The following is a 24,962-nucleotide window of genomic DNA, read 5'->3' as shown; positions in this document are numbered from 1 at the left end:
CGAAAACTTGTAAAAACTGGTGTTCTCCTCAGCCCTCTGATCATTAGATTCTTACGGCATCTGTACAAACTCTAGGAGAGCAGGCTTGGGGTAGTCACAGCGGAATATGACTGATCTGAAAGCCTTTGTGAGGAGCCCTGAATCAAAGTTTGCAGTTGCCTGAGCTTTGAATCCCTCCCTCCAGCCGTCCAGGGATGCCACGCTGGTGGCGTTGACCTCGGGGTCATTCTTTTTTAAACAATTATGTTTAATTTGTGAATGCGATTTCCAAATGCAAAAGCTCCCCTGCCCTCCCCTGATTTCCCTCTGTCGAAGAATGTGTGAATTCACACGCATCCTGTCCTAAGCATGCAGGGAAAAATTCCCATCAGGAGACATTGTCCCACATCCTGGATTTTGCGAGGATAATGAACTGATAACATAAAAGTAGGTCTCGTAGCAATAGGGCTTCTTCTCTGAGGATGAAAATTACTGGAGTGTCTTAGGTTATCATCTACTTTACTTCTGGATTTTGTTTCTCTGACCAGATTGGGCTAAAAGTAAAACAGGAGGCGAAAGCCCTTACTTCTGTTTGTTAAGCTTTCTCCTTCTATCTTTTTTTTTTAAGCAGTTCTCTTTCCCCCTCCCTCTCTTTTGCCTCAATAGAAAGAAAAAAAGTTTTGTCAGCACTCCTGTTTCTTTTGTTGTTTTCTTTTTCTCAGAAGTCTTTTTCTGCTTTTATCCTAATCCCAGTCATGCATGAGAGAACAGTTGTGCTCTGTTGTTTGGCTGTTCTGCTAGTTTTGAATCAGTGGGACTCCCCCTTTGTTCTCTTTATTTTCTGAACACAGAAAGGTAAAAGAGTAGGAATAGGGATTGGAACTCTTAAGAAGAGAAACCTATATTTATTTAGATTTCATTCATTTTGGGGGCCACGTTGGTAATAATTAGGGAGTTCCAGCACATAGAACTGCGATCTCAGCTTCCTTACCTGGAACATTTGGTTTAACTGGCATCTCGGGAAATAATGCATTTTAACCATGTACTTCCAATTCTTAGGTGATTCTTGGAATCTGCTAAATGATTTAATGGATGGCTGTTTCCCACTTGGATCTGATACTTAGCCACACTTGCTTTATGATTCAAATGCCGCCTACCTGAGGTGAGGCCTGCGTGGGGCTTAGAGTGGACTTCATGATAAAATCATTTTAAAGTCACACCAGAAGATTTGCCTGTTACCAGAGTACCAGAGTAGCCTGGGTAGCTTTTTATATTTACATTTTTATTCTTGTGATTTTTTTAAGGCATTCAGAAGTGAGACTCGAACTTAGGATAAATATGAGAGAGCTTCATCCTCACAAAACAGCCCCTCTCTGATGTGGTTATCCAACATGGGCTTGCTCCGGGTTGTCATGGTGATAGTGTAGGCCTGAACATTTTCACAGGCTCGAACTATGAAGTTTCTGAAAACTGTTTTGATTAATTTTTCCTCCACTCCAACTTCTCCCTTACTTCAACTGTTTTCTCTTTTGTTTCACACTTGATTTATGGCAGGTTGCTGTCATTTAAATAGATATGCATTTTGAAATTCCTCCTTTCTCTGCTAATGCAAAGAAAAAAATAACCCATGCAAGTCATGCTCAAAGAGTTGGTTATTGTTGCTTGCTGGATTTCGACTCTCTGTGGTTGTCGAGCCTAATTCAAAGTAATTCAGGCTCCTCAGTGGGGGCAGTGCACAGCGCCACAGGAAATTATGATAGCAAAAGTCTTCCTGTCGAGCTCTGCACTTGGCACTACAAAGTGCCTCTGGCTGCAGCTACCTGAATAGGGTTGAATTAGACCAGACAACCGCATCATCCCACTTCTTAATCTATTAGAGCGATATACAAGTGGCAATTGTTGATTGCAAAAATGGGATTAAGAGGCTCTTCAAGTGAATTGATTTTCTTGTGAGAACAAAAAGAGGAAAGAGAAGCCTTCGTTTGAATCACACAGCCAGAAAGTTTCATGAATGGGTTCCACTCCAAATGTTAGAATTAAAGCAATCAGTGCCTCCCCCATGGGGTATGCAGGTGAGAGAAATAAACTGCTCGAAAATAGCAAAGTATGCGCAAAACCCAAGTTGAAGCCATCTGCATTGCAAGACTCCCCCCACACCCCCATAAAGTAGCCACTGGAAAGTTGCCTAATAATGTGACACAGACAGATGATCCCAGTGGTTCCTCTTTGGCCTTGCGCACTGGTGTCAGTTTGCAGGTGAGTCAGGTGAGGCGCGGACATTTTCATGATCCAGTCTTGGATCTGCCCATGAGGATGCTTCTCTCCCTCCCAGGTCAGTGGCTCCATGGCTGTCTGGTGAAAAGTTTCCCCATGGGCCAGGTCTCTTTTTAAAAGTCACTTAATGCCTAGGCTTTTTTTTTTTTCTTCTTTCTTTCGATGCCTCCTTAGATTTTTGACTCTGGATTACTTCAGAAAATGTAAATCGATTCTCTGCTGGTTGGATTAGAATTCTGTCTTGCTTTTTCCAAAGTGTCGTTTAGTTTGGAAGGACATTTATTGTAGTTATTTGTCTTGCAAAAGCCAAATGGCACTGTCAGGCCTCTGCCACGGGGTGATGGGACAGGCCTTGAGAACCTTAACTCGGTTGAATTAAATTCAAATGATGCTCAAAGCTGTAATAAATGACCTCAAGTTGATTGAAAACCCATCAAGATCCTGAAAGAAAACATGTAAAGGATCCACACGTGAACACCCATATTTTGAATATCTAAAATGATGCTGAGGGTCACTCGAATGTTGGTTGCTTTCTATGGCATATCATGCATCACAAATGTATCTAGAATGATCGTTTATCTGGCGGCTTTAGCTGTCAGAAACTCCAAGGGTGTGGAGAATAGAACTGACACACTGATGCCAGCTGGGGAAAAGAAACTGACCAGAGCAGATGGGGGAAGCCTCCTATTACCTCTGCCTTTAGGATCGTGTCACATGCTAACCAGCAGCAAATAATTTGGAAAGCCCAAGCCCTTTGACAACACAATTGGCGACAAGCAGTTGAAATGTGTTAGAAGAGGCTCCCGTTTGGGAAGATAAACATAACTCTAAGTGACAATGAACTCTCCACAGATCTGAGACTTCTCAGAAGAAAATCCTTGTCTGTGAATGTAGGAAATGAAAGTGTCCGCCTTTCCCTCACCTATCAGCCTCAGGGGTTAGAAGAGGATGTGATGATGGGGGAGGCCACCTTTGTTTACGAGCACAAAGGGGACCATCTCTCCCATCTTCAAAGGTTGCTTCAAAGATCGTTTGGAGGAAAAAAATGGCACAATTTAGACATTTGACATTCCTTATGCATACTGATGCTGTGACTTCAAAAGCCCAGTCAGCCAAGCTGGTTAGCGAGGTGTTATTTATTTGTTTTTCGCAGGGAATGTTTTTCCCCTCCTCTTGTTTTGTTTTCTTAACCTGTGGAGTCAGTAGCCAACCGCCACATCAGAAACTGCTTGATGGAGTTGTTACTGCGTTGTGAGTTTGGAGAGACTGCTGAATCTCAGGTCCTGACCCGCTGGGAGCACTGTTTTTTTGCAGTAATTTCTGAAGCAAGATTGAGGGAAACAGCAGAAACAAAAGAGAACCAGTGCCAGTGGACCCCAGATAGCCAGCAGTGCACTGGCTGACGGTTTGAGTTTGTTCTGCAGTATTCCAGCAGCTTGCTCTAAAGCCTTTACCTTGGCAGGTGGAGGTTTTTTTGTTTTTTTAAAGGGAAGCCCTTGTTTAGACAACGTTTGCACAGAGGCTTTCAATAGACTGACAAATGTGAAACTCCAAAGAAGAAAGAACATGTGCATTTACATGAAAGTATAATTGATAGATTTCACGTCCTCCTTACCCTGCATATTCAAGTAATTCTCTTGCTAGGCGAATTTCACTTGCAACAGCCTTTATTTACAGCTTAATTCAGAGGAATCACAGTTTGTTAGGTCTTTTCTTTCCCTCTGGATTTTCTCTAAACCCCGAAAGCAAAGGCATTGGCCCGCATATAACATAGCAAGTATGGGATACAGTAAGTAATAATTGGATATTTATCATAATGTTGCTTTCCCGGAACACTATTCATTAACTGCCCCATATTTAATTATGCCGAAATTAGCACGGAGGAGTCTTTGGCTAGTGTATTTGCACATGCTATCAATTATGTTCTAATAAATTAATTTGCTTTTCAGGATTCACCAGAGGCACCGGCTGGGCCTCTGTGCTCCTGCTTGACTGTTCTGACTTTGAACAGGTTTATTCAGCTGCTGTCTGCTAAGCCCTACAGAAAAGCACAATGGCTGCTGATCGGCCTTTTATGGTTTATTGGAAACTGGTGGTCCGCACTGCGGCTCTGGTCAGTGATTAACCCGCGAGAAAACAAACTACACAGGGCTAAGTTGATGTTGGAGGAGGAATGAGCTCACTTCATTAAGACTTGAAGAGGAAACCTTTTCTTCTTCAGTGCTTGTTCAAAACTTTTCAGGTCTCTATTTAATCACGTAATTCTCTCTAAGTAGCAAGAGAAGCCTGCTGCACAGCAAGTGGTCTTTTGCCACATGACAACTTAGAAAGATAAATTATATATAAATATCTTCACGATTTTGTGCGGGGAGGAAACCATTTTTGGTATTACTTTGTGAAACGAATTTACTTGTTTCTTTATTAAAAGAAATAGCTGGTACACTCCATGTTATTTCCTGTGCATGCACAGTGGGCTTCATATTTCTTTGGGGCTTCTTTTTCTTTGATAGGGTTATGGAAAATTCAGGTGAAAGGTGCCTCCCTCCCTCCCTGTGATTCTCAACAAGGATTTGAAAGGGGATGTGGAGGAAGAGAGTGAGGGCAAATCCTCAACTAATACAGATCATTGCAAAATTGGAAGAAAATAAATCTCTTCCCAGCTAGACTAGAAGGCAGAATAAGATCTGCACGGCCTGGTTCTGTTTCAGGGAGGCATTGTGTTTCCTAGCATCATCTAGTATCTCTCTTTCTCTTGCAACTGGCAACCTCAACTTTGTAGACCAGGAATAAAAATCATAACAGATTTAGATGATTCGGTACAGGTTTTGGCAACTCCCCACTCTTGGGGGGAGAGGAGGGCTCTTCGCAGTCTTGAATTGGAAGTCAATAAAGACATGTAATAGGTGAATGTCAAGGGATTTCAGTGGTGCCTTCTGGTTCTGAATTTAAAGATATAGCTCACCCTTGTTTTGATGAAGCATATTGGGGGTCTCTGTAGTGACTTGGGGGACATCTTACCCTCTTCACTCACCTGCTCACTGACAAATTTTTCCTGTTAAATCTAGAGAAAGGTACTCGATTGTCCCTCCCCCCAGCCCCACCCACATGCTCACATGCGCGAGCACTCTTACGACGACATTATGGGAAGAGGTTTAATGAATTAAAAATACATAATGAATGTGTAGATTGCATATCAAGGAGAAAAGTTTCACAAAATCTCCATTATTATCAGGTGTGTGTAGGTCTTTAGAAAACTGGCAATCACTGGAGAGTAAATCAAGAGGATGGGAAGGATTCTACTCTGCTGAAAGCCAGATCCTCTGAGCTGTATGCTACCAGCTGCTCTGAGCTGTATGCTACCAGCTGCTCTGGTGGCTGCTCTTAATCGGTGCCTTATTCATAATCCTTCCTTCGTCACTAATTTGTGCCCCAATTACAGTAAGTTTGCCAGCAGAACTGAAGCCCTGATTTTCTCATGTCTTCCAGCCTCCATAATATTATCTGTATCTCTTCCTTCCATGTCTCCCCGACTCCCTTTTGTTGTAGTGAGAGGGATTTTACAAACCTCTGGATTTTGGGGAGAACCAAACTTCTGGTTTGGGTACCATCTAAATAATCTTTCTTTACTATTCCCTCCCTTATCACCTTATACAGGGTCTCCACAGCATCATTATCTTTCCCCTACTCACTTCGGTAGCAACAAATGTGATTAACACTGTTCACCTGCTGATTTGTTGTGTTATTCTTGTTCAACTGTTCGATTCTTTCATGCAAATGTTACATCAGTGCACACTCTAATGTGCGCCACGAATCACCTGGAGAATCTTGTTAGAATACAGATTCTGACTCGATAGGTCTGGGATGGGGGCCTGAGATTCTGCATGTCTAACAAACTCCCAGATGATGCCAATGCTGGTGGTTCCTGGGCACACTTTGAGTTAGTAGCAAGGCTCTAGACTGGATCTTCCCAGTCACATTTTGAAAAGCAAGGTGTTTTGTGGCATTGCTGGGTCATTAGATCTGTGAAAAAAAATGCTAATGGTATTTTGATAAGGATTGCATTGAATCTGTAGATTGCCTTGGGTTGTATGCTTATTTTAACAATGTTAATTCTTCTAAGCCAAGAACACGGTATATTTTTCCATCTGTTTGTGTTGTCTTCAGTTTCTTTCATCAGTGTCTTACAGTTTTTGGACTATAGGCCTTTTACCTCCTTAGGTAGGTTTATTCCTAGGTTTTTATTCTTCAGTTTGTTGATGTGGTGTATCACACTGATTGATTTGTGGACATTGAGAAATCCTTGCATCCCTGGGATAAATCCCACTTGATCATGGTGTATGATCCTTTTAATGTGTTGTTGGATTTGGTTTGATAATATCTTGTTGAGGATTTTTGCATCTATGTTCATTAGTGATATTGGCCTGTAACTTTCTTTTTTTTATGATGTCTTTGTGTGGTTTTGGTATCAGGGTGATGGTGGCCTCATAGAATGAGTTTGGAAGTGTTCCTTCCTCTGCAATTTTTTGGAATAGTTTGAGAAGGATAGGTGTTAATTCATCTCTAAATGTTTGGTAGAATTCACCTGTGAAGCCATCTGGTCCTGGACTTCTGTTTGCTAGGAGTTTTTAGATGACGGATTCAATTTTAGTACTGGTAATTGGTCTGTTCATATTTTCTATTTCTTCCTGGTTCAATCTTGAATGAATATAAGACCACACTGTAAAACTGCTGGAGAAAAACAGGCAGAATACTCCTTGACATAATTCTCAGCAATATTTTTTGGATTAATCTCCTAAAGCAAAGGAAATAAAAGCAATAATAAACAAATGAGAACTAATTAAACTTAAAAGCTTTTGCACAGCAAAGGAGACCATTGACAAAATGAAAAGACAACCTACTGAATGGGGGAAAATATTTGCAAGTGATATGACTGATAAGGGGTTAATATTCAACATATATAAATAGCTCATACAACTCAGCATCAAAAAAACCCCAAACAATCCCTTCCAATACTGAGATGTCCAGAGATTGTGCTAAGTATCATGGGAGAGATGAAGAATTTTAAGACATGGAGTACAATAGAGTACAAACAGCTGTATAAAAGAATGAGGCACAGTCTATGAACTGATATGGTATAATTTCCAGGATGTATTATGTATTATTAAGTGAAAAAGGAAAAGTACAAAACATGGCATGCTACTTTTTGTGTGGAAAATAGGAATATACATATAAATTTGTATGTGTATTTTCCCTTACAAAAACAAATATAGGAAAGGATAAGACAGAATCTATGGGGGTTAGTGGAAACTGGGTACAGAGGATAGAAGAAAAACTTCTCTAATGGTAACTTTTTAGAGACTTTTGACTTTTTAACATGTAAATGTTTTACATATTAAAAATTCAATAAAAATGGATGAAAAATTAAATCTTAAAACTTAATACAAATAGAAACAAGGGAACCTAACTAAATATCACATTTATAACAAACCACAGAAAGAAAAGAAGAATTTAAGTTTCTTAAAAAAAATGTTAGCACAGTTCTCTGGCTATATACATCATTAGAATATATTCTAAGAACAAAAAGAGCTGCAAAACAATCATAAAATTTAGTAAGTCAATTTACTGTTAATAGTATATTATATTTGTTCATATAGGATAAAGCAAATAAGTAAATGTTTTAATGTTACTAGGAACCAAGATTTTCATGGTACAAGAAAGGAGCTGTGAGTATACATAATATAAAGTAAAGGAAAGCCCTCTAATGTTAAATTTAAGCTAGAAACATCAGTATGAATTCATTTTATGTAAGTATATGTTTTTCCTATCTCCATTCACTCAAAGGGCTTAGGAGTAATGACAACCCAGTGACATGACCATACCTAGAGCTCAGGTATTGGTTTCTAAATACCGTTACTCACTAAAAAGAACCAGAGCCCCTTGGAAAATGGCTAATTACAGGGCTAGGGTGAAGAAAGTACAAGGTGAGCCTGGAACACATTGTGTGCCAGAGAGAAAGGAACTACTCAAACACTAATAGGGTCAAGTCACAAAGACACAGGAGCTGATTTGAAGTGTTCTCACTGATCAAATTTGAGACAATTTTAACATCATAAATAATAATTTGCTAATGGATTATAGTACATCAAATGAAAACTTTCCATGAGTCTGAAGTGATGGGGCCAAAGGAGGGTGAGGTGTAAGGAAAGCTCTCCTTTTCAGAGTAATATTAATTTCTGAATGTGGAAAGAATGACAAAGTTAGAAACTTCAACCTCCAATGTAATAAGTAATCAGACGGGGATCATCAATGGCTGCTAAAACCATCGAGTGAAAATTCATTTGGGCAACAGGGTATTCATATGCTGTCAAGGTATCACGGACTACTTACTAATTGCAAAGAGAACAATGCTGTTTTCCCTGGTGAGATATGGTAGTCACCACTCTTAGGATCACTAATATGACATCATGTGCCTCCTGATGTAATAAAATAAAAAGTACACCATAGCACATATGAAGTACTTCCTCCCAAGAGTGTTTCACCTGAATCTAATGATGAGAATGTAATCAGAAACATCCTGAATCTGGGGTATTCCACAGGACAACTGACCTGAACCCTTGGAAAAAGTTATGTTAAGAAAAAAAGAAGGGGAAGTGATTGTTCAGGTTAAAAGACTACAGAGACATGGCAATTATATACAATGTACAAAACTTCATTGGTACTTGGATTGGGAAAAAGAAAGTGAAGGAGGCATTTCGGGGACAATTTGGGGGAAATTTGAATATATACTGTATATGAGATGATTTTGTAGAATGATTATTACATTTCTTGGGTATGGTATTGGTATTGCGATTATGTAGGAGATTATCCTTGTTCTTAGGAGATATGTACTGAAGTATTTAGGAGTGAAGTCTCATGATGTCTGCAAGTTGTTTTCAAATATATTAATGTATGATATATGTGTGTCATGATATGTGATATATGTATATATGAGAGACAAAGAGAAAGCCAGTGTAGCAAGATGTAAACAAATTGGTGAATCCAAGTGAAGAATATATAGTAGTTGAATGTACTAATCTTCCAAGTTTCCTGAATACTTGAGATTTCTCAAATTAACAGTGTATAGGTTGGGAGAAGACATTTTGTCATCCATGAATTGCTGGAAAGGCAGTAGAACTAGGCTCAGAAAATAGGCAGGAACAAGAGTGGCTCTGCAGCCAAAGCCACAGCCATGATCATGCTGCAGAATCCTACACAGTGAGGACACAGCTGCAGCAGTGCTGTGGAGCCCTAAACTCCAGAGTGCTGGTCCTACACAGTGGACAGAGCTGTGGCCTTCAGTACAGTTTCTGTCTGTCTGCTTCTGTGTGTCACTAGGACCCATGCCTGTCATCAGCCAAGTCAGATCATGGGCCCATACACTATCTGCAGGAAGTTTGGGGAAAAGCTTATTTAGCTTCTATGATGAGAGAGAAACTCTGCCTCATTCAGACTCATTTGATGAGAGATTCCCAAACAAAAGATTCACTCACACATGAGAAGGGGGTTCAGAAGCTGTCTTTGTACGGCAGCCCTTAGTCCAAGGTATAAATCGTAAATGGCTAGACAATGTAGATCATTATAAAGTCACTTCTCTCATATTCTGTTCTAGTTCAAACCCTTAGCTAGGCTTTCTGAACCTGCTGATCACAACTGGACCTTGTTAATTGGAGAAAAGTTGAAACAGACAAGTTAAACAGATATGTGAGTTCCTTGTGACATTAACCAGGATCTATGCATCATGAATGTAGAGTAAGTTATTTGGAGTAAATCATGCAGCCCAAAGTGTGATTTGCATGAAATTAAGGTGTATCCCTAGTTTTCATCAGGAAGCAAACAACCTTAAATGAGCTGAAGGCTTAGAAGTCAGAGCATATTATAAAAGTTGGATGCTATATGTTCAAATAGCTAAATGGGAACATCAACATGGAGAGAAAGAAGTCTTGTAGCCTTAGCACAACCCCAGGGGAGACAGCCCTGTCAGGCTAATGTGAGTACTTCTATTTCCTTGATAAGTCTCTCTCTTCAGTGATAAGGGTGACTCACCAGGCTGCCGTAGCTTGATGAAATTATTTCTCAATTCAATTTATTGTAATCATCATCAACAACAGCCAGTTATTGAGCGCTTCTTGTGTGCTTATTACTGCAAATACAAAGATAAATAAGGCCCTTGAGGACCTTATAATCCACTTGGAGAGAGGAAAGATATACACAAAAGTAACAATAAAAGGTAGCATATAAAGACCAAATGAGGAGTACAGACAAGTGCTGAAGAAGGTCAGATGAGGGACAATATACTGTGGGGTGGAATAGTAATGGCAGACTTCCTTGAGGAAATGGGTGCTAGAGGAAGAGTTAATTTGCATGAAAACAGAGAGGTGGTTCAAGGTTGCCATTCCAGGTAAGCTTAAGTACATGGACCAAGGTGTGTGAAGTCTTAGCTTTGTGTGTGTGCTCAGGGAAGGGGAGGCAGGTAGTGAGGAAACCAGTCTTCCTGTGACAAAAACATACGGAGGTTGTAGATTGCATGGCTAGGTAAGCTAAGGGTCTTGAAGAGCCTTGATGCAGGGCAAGGATTTGAAGACATTAGCTCTTAGGTTAGCTGATCTCCTCCTCTTTATTTTATTTGGATGCTTCATTTACTTGCTTATTTCTCTCCTTCCATTATTTTACTTCTAATTCCTCATCTACAAGTTGCTTGTTGATCCCCTCGTACCATGAAACAGTGCATCCCACCACTGAAACAGTCCTTTTCAAAGGTTTCCAGTGATTTCTTTGCCATCAAGTCAAGCAGCCTACTCTCAATACTCATTCTCATTGACTCCTCTTCACTGTTAGGTACCACTTTGATAACATCACTTTCCTGCTCAAAACCTTCATTGGTTTACTGTTGCTTTCAGAAAAAAAGTTTAGTTCCTTAGACAGTGATCTAAGACATTTGCTCCAAAGTCTGGCTTCAACTCTCCTTTCAACTTTAAAATAATAGCTGACATTTATTGAATGCTTTCTTTATGCTGGCTACTGTGGTAAGCGTTTTCATACGTGATCTCATTTAATACAAAAAGTTGTGAGGCAGGTCCAGTTAACCTCTGTATTTTACACATGTAGAAACTGAGGCACAGTTTACAACTCTAGTCTTGGCCTGTGACATGAAGTTAATACTTGTATATCCAGATGCTTCCTTGACATCTCAATTTGGATGTATATTACTTTTTTCAAACTTAAGAAATTCAAAACCTGCTCCTCCTACCAGTCTTTCCCCATTTTAGGAGGTGATAATAACTCCATTATTCAAGATTTTTCAGGCCAAAAGCCTTGGAGATGCCTTTGATTCCTCTCATCTTTTAAACCTATACGTCCAATCAATCAGTTCTACTATCAAAATATATCCAGAATGTAACCATTTCTCACCACCTCCAACACCAGACTCCAGGTCTAATTTACTCACTGTCTCCCACCTTTGCTCTCCATGGTAGTTTCTCAACACAGCAGCCCCAGAGAGATACTGTTAAATAAAAGTCACATTGCATCATACCGCTGCTCAGAAACTTTCCAATCGCTCCCGTCTCACTCAGTATAAAGTCTAAAATCCAAATCACGGCCTACTGTTACCTCCTCAAAGCTGACCCAAGTCACCATTCCTCTCTCCCTCAGTAACTCTTGTTGACCCACTCTGGCCTCTGTACTATTTCTTGAACAAGTCAGTATATCCTCACCTCAGGACATCTGCACTTATCATTGCTTCTGCTATAAATGCTTTTCCCCAAGAAACCTGAAGAGTTTACTCCTTTGTTTCTTTCAAGTCTTTGTTGAAATGGTAACTCATCAAAGAAACGTTCTCTGATGATCTCTACAAAATAGCCAACTCCCTTCCACTTATGCCACTCTTCCCCTCTTTAGCCTAGTACATTTTTTTGTACTTATCATTAATTGATACACTGGAATGTAGAATTTCAATAATACTTGTTGAATGAACAAAAGAAGGTATTTGTCCAAAGGAAATGGCAGAGCTGATATTTGAAGCCAGAAATATCTGGCTCTATATCTTATGTTTCAACCCATTATATGCTTATTGTTTTCCTATGTAAACTTTCTGGTCCAGCCAAACTATGCCAGTGTCTATTGAAGAATATAGCACAAGTAAAATGGCATATTTTTATCCTCATTCCTCTCATATGAGCATGCACCCAAACAGAAGCCAAGAAATTATGAAAAATATGTGTCAAACACATTTTTAAAAGCCAAAAAAAAAAAAAAAAAAAAGACTCACAAGAAGGTATAGGAAGTCCACAGGGACAGGGAATGAAGGAACTGAAAACTATAGATGCAAAAGTCTTAAATATTAGAAAATTGAACCAGCAACATATAAAAAACATGCCACATTATGGCCAAGTGAGATTTATCTCAGGAATGTAAAACTTATTTACCATTTGAAAAATCAATTAGTATAATTCACCATATTAAAAGAATAAAGGAGTAAAAACATGAGACCATCTCAGTAAATACAGAAAAGGCACTTGACAAAATTCCAAATCCATTAAAAATAAAAGCTCTCAGCAAACTAAAAATAGAAGGGAACTTTCTCAACCTAATAAAAGGTATCTATGAAAAACATTTAAGTAAAATCATGCTGAATGGTGAAAGATTAAATGTTTCCCCCCTAAGATCAGGAATGAGGCAAGAACATCTGCTTTTCACTACTTATTCACCATTGCACTGTAGGTGCTAGCTAGTGAAATCAGTGAAAAATAAAAGCCATACAGATTGAAATAGAAGAAATAAAACTGTCTTTTATTCATGGTGATAGGATTGTCTACATAAAATACTCTGTGGAATCTATAAAAACGCAACTACAACTTATAAACATTAGCAAGTTCAGAAGATACAAGACCAATGTACCAATTTTTATATACTAGCTATGAACAATTGGAAAACAAAATTGAAAAGAATACCATTTTCAATAGCATCCCCAAACATGGAATACTTAGGGATAATTTTAACGAAGTATGTGCAAGACTTTAATACTGAGAAGTATAAAACATTGCCAAAGTAAATTAAAGAAGACCTAAATAAATGGATTGGAAGATTCACTGCTGTTTTTGTTATGGCATCAATTCTTCCTAAATTTTCTGTAGATTCAATACAAACCCAGTTAGAATCTCAGCATAATTTTTTGAAGAAACTGATGATCTGATTCTAAAAGGTAGAACAGAACCTAGAATAGTCAGAAAAATCTTGAGAAAGAACAAAGACAACTCGCACTATCTGATTTAAAGACTTTCTATTAAGCTATAGTAATCAAAAGAGTATAGACTGGCATAGGGATAGAAAAGAATAGAGCCCAGAAATAGGCCCACAAATACATGGTCAGTTGATCTTTGACAAAGGTGCCAAAGAAATTCAACTGGGGAAGGAAAGTCTTTTCAATAAATGTGCTGCAACAACTAAATATCCAGGTTTTAAAAAAGAAACCTTAAGTTTTACCTGATATCATACACAGAAATTAACTCAAATGGATTATAGACCTAAAGTTAAAAGTGAAAACTAGAAAATGCCTAGAAGAAAGCATAGAAGAAAGCCTTCACCACTTTGTCATAAGCAAAGGTTTTTCAGGACACAAAAAGTACAAATCACGAAGAAAAAGATTAATAAATCCAACTTCACTGAAATTTAAAACTTCTGTTCTTTGAAATACACATTAAAAAACTAAAATGGCAAGTCACAGAATGGGAGAGAAATCTGCAATGCATTAACTCTGACAAGGAACTTGTAGCCAGCATATATACTGAACTCAAAATTAATAAGATAAGCAGCCCAGTTAAAAGAGCAGACAAAATATTTAAATAGACACTTCACAAAAAGATATAAAAACAGTCAATAAATATGTAAAGAGATGCTTAACATCATTAGTTATCAGGGAATTTCAAAGTAAAATACAATCATGTGTCACTACACATGTAGTAGGATGGATGGCTAAAATTTTAAAGACTGATAATACCAGGTGTTGACAAGGATGAGAAGCAATTAAAACTTTCATGCATTATTGGTGGGACTATAAAATGGTGCAGCCACTTTGGAAAATAGTTTGGAGTTTTCTTAAGAAGTTAAATACAGTTGGCCCTCCATATCTGTAGACGTGCAACCCAAGGATATGAAGGGCTGACTGCACTAAGCCATTTTACATAAGGGATTTGAGCATCCACGGATTTTGGTTTCCATGGGACATTCCTGGAACCCATCCCCTGCAGATACTGAAGGATGACTGTGTACATTTACCTTGTGGCCTAGCTATCCCACTCTCAGGCATTTACCTAAGAGAAATAAAAGCATATATCCACACATGGATGTTCAGAGCAGCTTTATTCATAATAACCTAAAATTAGAAACAACTGAAATGCCTATTAATAGATGAATGGATGAATGAATTGAGACATATCCATGTAATGATATATTACCCATCAATAACAAGGAACAGATTGCTGATATACCCCCAAAACATGAATGAATCTCAGAGTGAGTTAAAGAAGCCAGACACAAGAAAGTTCATACTGTATGATTCCATTTGTACGAAATTCTAAAAAAAAAGCCAAAATTAATCAATAATGATAGAAAGCATGTCAGTGGGTACCTAAGGCTTGGAATAAGAGATATGTCTGCAAAGGAGCACAAGAGGACTTCTTAGAGCGATGTGAATGATCTATATCCTGACCATGGTGATGATTACACTGGTATAAAGATTGGTGATAGCTCATTGGATTTTACACTTAAAATGGGTGTGTTTTAATTATGTTAATTATACCTTAATAAAGTTAATTTTAAAAAAGACATAGAGAGTAGAATGGGAAGGTCTAACATATATCTAATAGAAATTTCAAAGGGACAGAATATAGAGAATGAGGGAGAATCAATATTTAAAGAGATAATGACTGTTGTTCAGATGTGCTAAAAATATTAATCTTCAGATTCAGGAAGCACAAATCTTCGTCAGGAAAAATAAAATAAATCCACATCTGGACACATGTTAGTAAAATCCACAATGCCAAAGACAAAATTATGTTAAAAGCAACCCAAGAGAAAGGACAATTTACCTTCCAAGGAACAGCAATTAGGTGGATATCAGACTTAACAACAACTGAAGGCATAAGATGATGGAAAAAATATCACCATATCCTGCCAAAAAAACCCCTTCAAGCTAGAATTCTGTACAATTTTAAAACATTTTTGGAACTAGATGGTAGTTGTAAAGGTATTCACATATGTAAAAATTCACCAATCTGTACACTTAATATTTGTACAGTTGACTGTATGAAAGTTGTACCTCATTAAAAAAAATCTGAAATGTCTCTAGGCATAGATCTTGAGTTTTTACCACTCACAGATCCATACTAAAAGAACTATCAAATATGTATTCCAGAAAGAGAAATTTGACTCAAAAGGAAAGAGTGAGGTTTGAAAATTGAGAACAAAGGAATTGGTAAACATGGGTAAAGCTAAACAAAGATCAACTCTATCAAATAGCAATACTAATGCCATATTCAAATGATTGTAAGATGCACTTTTAAAAAGCTTTTCAAAATTTCTGAAATTGAGATGTACCTTATATGTTGCTATGTCATGGTTTAATTGGCAGCATCTTTTCCCTTTGGATTAGATAAAATAATGATGCATCTTACAATCAATGGTGTCTTTGATTCAGCAAAATGTAGTAATAATTGCTAATTTGGGAAATATAAAAAACCAAAGTGGAACAAAATTATTTAAAATAGGAAAGTGACTGGAGTTAAAATGATGTAAAATCCTCTTTTAGGAAGAGAGTAGAGATAGTGAATAGATTTAGATTTTATTAGGTTAAATGTGACTACCAAAATTTAAGGGAAACCTAGCTATATATCATAACCAGACAGGGAAAATAATTATTTCAAGTAACATTAAGACACTCTTTTGACTGTACATTTCTAGTGGAATATTGTCAATAGACAGATAGAGCTATGAAGAAATATTAGGCTGCATTAAGTAGTGTTTTTCTTGGTGGTAATAGTACTGTTATTTTGAAACAATCAAATATGTAATGATATTAATGTCATTGAAATCCAGGATTTTCAAGATAAGAGAATTAATGATTAAATAAATTAACTAAAGACCCTGTAACCTAAGATTTGAATGGTAATATAGTAAAAACCTTATGATTTACTGAAAATATACATCTTTTCCAGCTCTTTTCACTGCAAAGTCCTAGAAATAATGAAATCTCAGTAGCAGTGAGCACCCTTAGCACCCATATTGTGGTCTATGATTTTCCTGGTAGATGACATCAAGGACTCTTGATTACAGGTTTAGATTAGAAAATGGACAGTATGAGCCTCATATATCCTGTTGTGCCACAAAGCAAGTAAGTTACCAAAGATTATAAGTCATGTCAAAAGGACACAGGAACCAACTCAAAAGGACTAGACTCCCATTGACCAAATATAGGATAATTTGAACACTAACAAGAGTAGTGACTGCAGTGGATCAAAAATGACAAAATATATGAAAATCCATGAGTTCAGAATGATGATTTGTAAAATAGTGATCACTGTAGGCTGAAGAGGGGAGGGAAGAATGGGGAGCAACTGCTTAATGGGTATAGGGTTTCCTTTTGGAGTGATGAAGATCTTTTGGAACTCGATAGAGGTGTTGGTTTCATAACATTGTGAATGTGCCAAATACCTCTGTATCATATGCTTTAAAATGTTTATGTTTTGTGAATTTTACCTCGGTAAAAAAAAAAAAAAATTGGATGATGGATACATGGTAGTTTATTGCCTGCTTTCCTCTACATTTGTGTATGTTTGAAAACTCCCGTGGATCAAAGAAAGAAACCATAATAGAAAATAGAGCTAAATCATAATGAAAACATTATATACCAAAACATAAGGAATGCAACTGAAGAAGTACTTAGAGGGGAATGGGTAGAGCTTAGAAAGGAAATGTACAGCCTTAAATGCTTATATAAATAAAGGAGAAAGACTGCAAATTAATGAGTGAAGAATTCAACTTAAGAAATTAGAATAAGAACATATAAATAAAATTAGTAGTAGAAGGAAAGAGTTAATAAAGAGCAAAAATCAAATGGAAATTAAAGATGTGATAGGGTCATTAAAGGCAAAACTTTCTCTGACTAATAAAATACACAAACTTCTGAAAAAAATTAATATTGAGAAAAGATAGAAAGCACAATAAAACTAGGAATGAAAATACAGTTGCTTCAGAAATTAAGCAGATAATAAGAGGTTATTATGAACAATTTAATATTAATTCATTTGAAAACATGGATAAAACAGATAAATTCCTAGGAAAATATGTTACTGAAATGAAAGAAGAAATAGAGAAATTTCATTGTCTTCTAAACAATAAAAATCATTGTTTAAAAAATCTTTCTGCTAAGATAAAACCAGGCCCAGGTAGTTATATAGACAGTTTCTACCAAGTATTAATGGAACAGGTAATACTAATCTCATGCATTCACTTTCCCAGTGAATTGAAAGGAAGGAACACTTCCTAACTCCTTTCTCATGCTATTCTTGCCTGAATTAGGACAGTATGAGGAAGGAAAATTATGGGCCAATCTCATTTGTAAACACTGACATAAAAATCCAAAATAAGTTATCAGCAAACTGAATCAAGCAAGATATGGAAAAAAATAGATTATGACCAAAGTTTTTTTAAGCCAAAAAAGAGGGAGAATTTAACATTAGAACATTTATTAACTTAAATCACTATATTAACAGTTTAAAGAAGAGAAAAGCATGATCAGTGCAATAGATAGAGGAAAATATTCATAAAGTTAAATCATATCCATGATTAGGAAAAAAAAACTCTTGGCAAGCAAGAATAGAAGGAAACTTCCTGGACCTGACATAGAGTACCAGAAAAATATAGTAAACCTCATTTTTAGTGGTGAAACATTAGAAACATTCACTTTAAATTCAGGTAGAAGACAAGGGTATATGTTGCTAAATTCCTGTTCAACATTTTATTTAAAGTTATAGCAACAGTAATAAAACAAGAAAAAATGCCGTGGATTGGAAAACAAAACCGCCACTATTCACAGATAATTTATGTAAAAATCCAAGAGAATTTGCAAACCATTTGGAATAAGAAAGGCTGCTGGATATAGTATCAGTCTCCAAGACCTGACTGTGCTCTTATACAAAAGGAATGGAGAATTAGAACATAGAATTTAAAAAAATAACTCACAAAAGCAATAAAACAAGTTATTATTGTTTAAAGCAACCTCATGCCACAGCTCTTTTGCGCGTGTCTCTCCTCTGTCTAGCTTACTATTACCTCGACTTTCGTAGACCAACATCAAATTCCTCCTTCAATGTCTAGTTCAAGTGGACATTTCATAATATATTCCTTAACTATTTGAGTTACAAATGACTTTTTCCTCTCAAGTATTGTACCTCTACTTTGTACCATTAGTAAGATATTGACCCTAAACTACTAGTAAATTGATTTATTTATATAGTTTGTCATCTTTCACTAGATCATAGTTTACTGGAAGACAAGATAGGGATTGTGTATTGTTCTTTATGTATCTCACAGAACACAGCACAAAGTCTTATACATAGTAGATCTTTGATAATGTTTATTGAATAAATTACTAGCTTCCTCAACAAATAATTAATTGACTTTACAGCTTACAAATCCATCTCTGTTGAATTCACAAATCCATTGTTTGATGTTTCTGGTGTTTCTGGACTGGTCAGGCTGACACACAGCCCTTGTGATGCCAGCCAGTCTTGAGGCCCAACCTGTTGCCAGTTTTTCTCATTTCTTTCAGGAGGTGCAGTGGGCATTTCAGTAAATTCCTGTTGACTGTTAAAATTCAGTTGACTGTTAAAATTCAGTACCAGTAAAACCATTGGTTTAAGGAACATTCCATTGCATTGGATGGAATAAAAACAAAAGAAATCAATGACACCCCCAAACCTGCTCTTCACATACTTACTTTATTTGAGGGGATGGCCCCAACCGTTTTCTCCCTGCCTCAGGCATGATTGTTCTAAAGCCTGTTTTATTAACCATTCAATATTCTAGTCACAGATCGTTGAACTAGAAACCATCATAATTAACTGCAAGGCAGCCAGCTGTGGTGGCCCCAGGGATCTCTGCTGCCTCTGAAGTGGCTTGCTTGAACTCTGTCCAGGACAGGTGCTCTACAGCCAGTATCACCCACCCAACACAGTAAGTGCTGTCTTCGTGAAGAATGAAGCTGAGAAGCAGAATGTCAAGCAATATTTAGTGATAATCTTAGTTGCTTATTAAACTAGGAGCACCTCTCAAAGTTGAGTGAATTGAGGCCTAGAGTTTGTGTAGCTGTTGGGGCCCTTTCCCATTCTGTCTTGTATTTTTGTGCAGTTTTAAACATATATAGCTGTCATGATTCAGTGATCAGGTCTTCTTGTGACTCTGCACTGATTCAGCTGCTCAGGTTTTCCAAACATTTAGCCCTCTTGTATTCTTTTCCCTTTAAATATCATCTACCCCCAACCCTCATCCCCACCTCCATCTTTCTCTTAGTTTTGCCCTTGGCTCATTCGTTATCTATTTTTACTGAAACATATTATCTCACAAAACAGAAAGACCAGAGATAGGGCAGATTTTTATTTAATTGATTTTCAGTGATGTTATGAAAACCATGGGATGTTTCCATCTCTATCTTTCCATCTCTATGCCATTCTCAGCATAAGCTTTGTCCTTAGGCTTGTAGCAACATGGCTGCAACAGTTCCAAATATAACACCACCTGGAAGATGTAGAGAGACCATATTTTTATATCCCTCTAGTTTAGCAATGAGCAAACTTTTCCTAGAAGCCATACAGGAGTCCTCTCTTCAAATGTAATTGACCAGAATCAGGTCATGTGACCATTCCCAACCCAGATATCACTAAGGGAGTCAGATCCCCTTAGGCCAATGGTTGTCACTTTAGCGTGCATCAGAATCACTTGGAGGACTTATTTTAAAACACAAAATGCTTGGCTGCAGCCAGAGTTTTTGATTTGGTAGGTCCTAGTGGGGACCAGGAATTTTCAATTCTGACATGTTATTAGGTGATACTGATGCTGCTGATCGGCGGACCACACTTTGAGAACCACATGGCTTCATAGGGGAGGGATGGACCCCTGATCAAAATTGGGATTCTGTTAGGAAAGAAAAAGAAAGAACCAACACTGTGGTTGTCAACCCAGAATGTCCACTAAAAATCAAAACTTGAAACTTAATTCTACTTTTCCTGATTCTTAAAGGAGCAATAAGACCTTGTGCAAAGCTACAGATGGAGATGACAGGAACATCATCATTCTTCTCTCCAACTTCTCTAGTGTTTGAGGTTCATTCACCCTCCCCTTTAAAACCAGGCCACTGTAATTTGGGCTTGCACATTCCATGATTGCCAGTAATCTAGTCTTTTATTGGGTTCTCTTCTCCATGTATTTTTGAGAATCCCCATAGAATAGTGACATATATGTCCTGGTTATCACTAGTCACCATAGACTTCTATGTTTGTAGGCCACCTCGGCCACCCCCATACTGCTGGAGTGGAATCATTATCACAAGACCTTCTTTTTACTGGAGGTTTGGCACAACAAGAAGAATTTTAACAGTTAGGAGAAAAGCTTAAGATTGTATTTTAGACAATGTGGCTTCTACAGTCCATTTGCCCTACAGTCAATTTAACTGTGCCAATGACTTCCTACTAGCCTGCCTTCTTATTAGCCGCCGGCCCACCACTGTGGTCTGGAGCCAACCTACTTGTCTTCATTGGGAATGACCTTGACCATATACTCTAGTCAGGGTCCCAATACCTTCCCCCTATACACCAGAGAAAAAGAAGAATCTCCTTTCTTTCTTACTTTCATGTCACTATCAGAATCCTTAAAGAGATGCAAGCTTGTAATGAGGACAGCTGATGACTTTTTACATTATTGTGCAAATCTGTTTAGCTCCACATTTTCCCAAACTTCCCCATTCTGAAATTAGATTCTGGTTTTATATTTACATAGAGAAACTAAGCATCTCTATTGGCAATCTATTGCTATGTAAGGAATTATCCCCCAAATTTAACCCCTTAAGACAAACAACATTGTCTCAGAGATTCTGTACATCAGGAATTCAGGATTTGGGTAGGTGGGTCCTTCTGGTTTACAATCTCTCCTGAAGTTGCAGTCAAGGTCTTGGCTGGGACTACGGTCTCATCTGAAGTCTTGACGGCAGGAGCATCTGCCTCTACGCTTACTCCTGTGATTGCTAGTTAGTTCCTCACTGGCTGTTTCCTCTCCATAGACTGCCTAAGTGTTCTCTTGACAGGCAACTGGCTTCCCCCAGTGTGAGTGATTCAAGAGTTAGCAAGAGAGAACCCAAGATGGAGGCCATTATATTTTATAACCTTATTTCAGAAATGACATACCAACACTTCTACCATATTCTATTGATCACATGGACCAACCCAGGTCTAATGTGGGAGATTACTACACAAGGGTGTGATATCAGGAGGCAGGAATCACTGAGGTCATCTTGGAAGGTTGCTACCACATCATCCAAATATTTACCCCAAATGAGGACTGTGCATCCACTCATAGGAAAACAGAGAAAAACTGCTTTCAACCTTAAAATGGCCATTTTCTCTCTTCTTCTGGCCATCAATATTTAAAAAATTAATAGGGTCCACTCTTAGAGCATTTAAGCATATCTTATTATTTTGAATTAAAATATATTTGGTAAGAAATAGCCATAAATCTAAAATAAAATGAGGTTTGCCTTCAACTACCTACGTCATTATTTGAATATACCTTTTTCCTGATCATATGGAAATGTAGCTAAAGTGCAGAAAAATTAATTCTGAGTACACTAGAAACTAGAGATTGCTCCATATCTAATTATGTTTTAGTCATAATTACTTGCACATTCCCTAGAAGCTGTAACCACTTATCATACCATTTTCTGGCTATTGTTTTTGCCCTGGTGTCCAGGCTCTATAGAGAGAAATGTGAAATTCTTTCTCTTCTCACTGGAATCTATCAGGATCCACACTGCAATCACTATGTGATGTTTAGAAATTAGGATCACTTTTTTTTGTGTATATAACATAGTTTAATCCTCACAACACCCTTGGGAAAATGTTGTTATCCCATTTTATAGATGAAGAAGCTGAAGCTAGAGAGGCCAAGTTTCCTGAGATCACATAGCTAGCACAGTAAGTGCCAGTGCCAGTATGTGAACCCAGGTCCTCTGACCCTCAGGGAAACATTTTTTGAACTTTTAATCAAAGTACAACACCCATTTATAAAAGTGCACAAATCATAAGTGTAAACCGCAATAAATTATGACAAAGTGAGCACACCTACTAAGCAGATCCCAAATCAAGAAAGAGAACTCAGCATCCCAAAAGCCCCTTTCTGCCTCGTTCTAGTCACCACTCCCCCAAGGGTAATCAGTCTCATGATTTTTAATGGCATAAATAAATTTAGTCTTGTGACATCATCCTCTATGTACTGTGTTGTATAGGGCTTCTTCCTTTGTGAGATTAATCCATGTTGTTGATTAGAGTTGTAATTCGTTCATTCTTATTGCTGTCCTATCATGCATACCCTTATATGATGCAATGAAAAGGGCACTTCACATCTGTGACAGTCTTCCAAAAAATTTGTAAGCTTAGTGTAATCATGAGAAAACATCTGCAAAGCCAAATTGAGGGATGTTCTACAAAATACATGACCTGTGCGCTTCAAAACTCTCACGCTCACGAAAAACAAGAAAATACTGAGAAACTGTCACAGACTGGAGGAGACAGTGGAGTTCTACCTGTAAGATAGGGAAGATTAGAGAAGGAATAGGCTTTGAGAAAAATGAAATTCAGGAATTCTCTTTGGGGTTGTTGCATTGGAGATACCTGTAAAGAAATGGTAAGTACACAGATTATGAAACTGGAGAAGTCTGGTTGTAAATATAATTTTTTTTGTAAAGTTGTACCAGCCCTTATTAAGCACACACTGTCTAGGACATGTTCTATTTGCTATGGCTGCTCTAGGGAGACGACTTCTGTGTCCACGAGGGTCAATTTAAGGGTTCTTTTTCTCTTCTGTACGGTGACTGTTCAGATGGAGTGGTCTGCTACGTGAACTATAGTGTCGTGGTCACTCCATCTGATATAACTGCTTTCTGAAGGCATTTCCAACCTGCTCATAATGGTCATTCTCCATCAGAGTGCTCAGTCAGTCTGAGGGAAGGAGTTTGCTTACTGTGATTTGAAGCTGCCATCAATTTTAAGGTGAATGTAGATAAGGTGGCCCAGCTCACCTGGGGGTGGGGCTCTGTTGGAGGGTTGACTTGACTGCTCCCAGATATTGTAGGTGGACCTCACAGTCACCGTGGGCTGTGCCGCCTTTTAGGCAAATCCATCACCAGCGCAGTCCCTCCGACAAGGCAAAATATTGTGGAATATTATAGAAGGGTGACTCCAGTTCTCAGACCCTCTTTATAGATTGGAATGGTTCCTGGTGTTGTGATAACCAGTCTGAATTGTCTCAGACAGATGAGGCTGGGAAAGATGGTCTAATCGTTCCTGAAACAGGGGTCTGGTAGGGTAGTTGAATTAAAATGGTCAAAAGCAGCTGGCATAGGAAAAGTATAAGAACTAAACACTATGTGATCCTGGATTGAAAGAAAATTGCTATAAAGAATATCATTGATCAAAGTTGAATATGGGCTATCTGTATACTAGATAACAATATTATATCAATGCTATATACTAGATAACAATATTATATCAACGCTAAACCTCCCACACCTGATAATTTAGATATATATATCTGCAAGAGAATGTACCTGTCTGTACCCAGGAGATTTACAGAGAAGTATCTAGCGACAAAAATTCAGAATATTGGCAACTTACTCCTAAATAGCCCGGCAAAACAACAATAATAATGATAAAAATATGCATGTGTGTGTGCATGTGTGGAAAGAGAGGGAAGGAGAGAGAGGTGTGTGATGTCAAGTGTGCAAAATAGTAACCATTAATGGATCTGCATAAAGGGTAAAAGTTCATTACACTATACTTGAAACTATTCTGTAAGTTTGAAAGTTTTTTCAAAATAAAATGTTGGCGACTCAAAGAAAACAAAACAAAAAGCTGGCTAAGGAAGCCAGGAAACCTAGGCTCAGGAAGGAAAGAAGAGGCAGGTGAAAATGTACAGACTGGTAGCCAGTGATCCTCTGCAATGCAGGGGTCTCACAAGCATCCATGAAATCACAAAAGCATCCAGGAAAGAGTCAGTGTTAACCACCTGCTGGTGAAAAGCCAATTTACAACAGTACCAGTCAGGAAAGAACTTTCCTGTCTCCCTTTCCTCTTTCTCATCTCCTTGCTTTGCCTCTGAACTAGTATTGCCAGATCTAGCAAATTAAAAATGCAGGATGCCCAGTTAAACCTGAATTTGAAATAAACAGTGAATATCTTTTTATTCCATGACTTCTGTTAGTCTAACTGACTTGATTACATTTGTATATGCAAAAGAAATAAGTCTGGAAGCATGTATACCAAACTGCTAACAATTCTTATTTCTGGTACCATAGTGGACTTTTACTTTCAATTCTCTTCAATTTTGTTTGCCTTATTATAAATATGAAT

The 24,962-nt window shown here is 37.8% G+C and overlaps 1 pseudogene; it reads left to right on the top strand.

The window, feature by feature from the left end:
• Nucleotides 1–2,085: 2,085 nt before the first annotated feature.
• LOC105100448 (arf-GAP domain and FG repeat-containing protein 1-like) overlaps nucleotides 2,086–24,962 on the top strand; it is a 124,550-nt pseudogene continuing 101,673 nt past the window's right edge.

Source organism: Camelus dromedarius, chromosome X (assembly GCF_036321535.1).
Source record: "Camelus dromedarius isolate mCamDro1 chromosome X, mCamDro1.pat, whole genome shotgun sequence".
Lineage (NCBI taxonomy): Eukaryota > Metazoa > Chordata > Mammalia > Artiodactyla > Camelidae > Camelus > Camelus dromedarius.
This window is presented reverse-complemented; position numbering and strand designations above follow the sequence as displayed.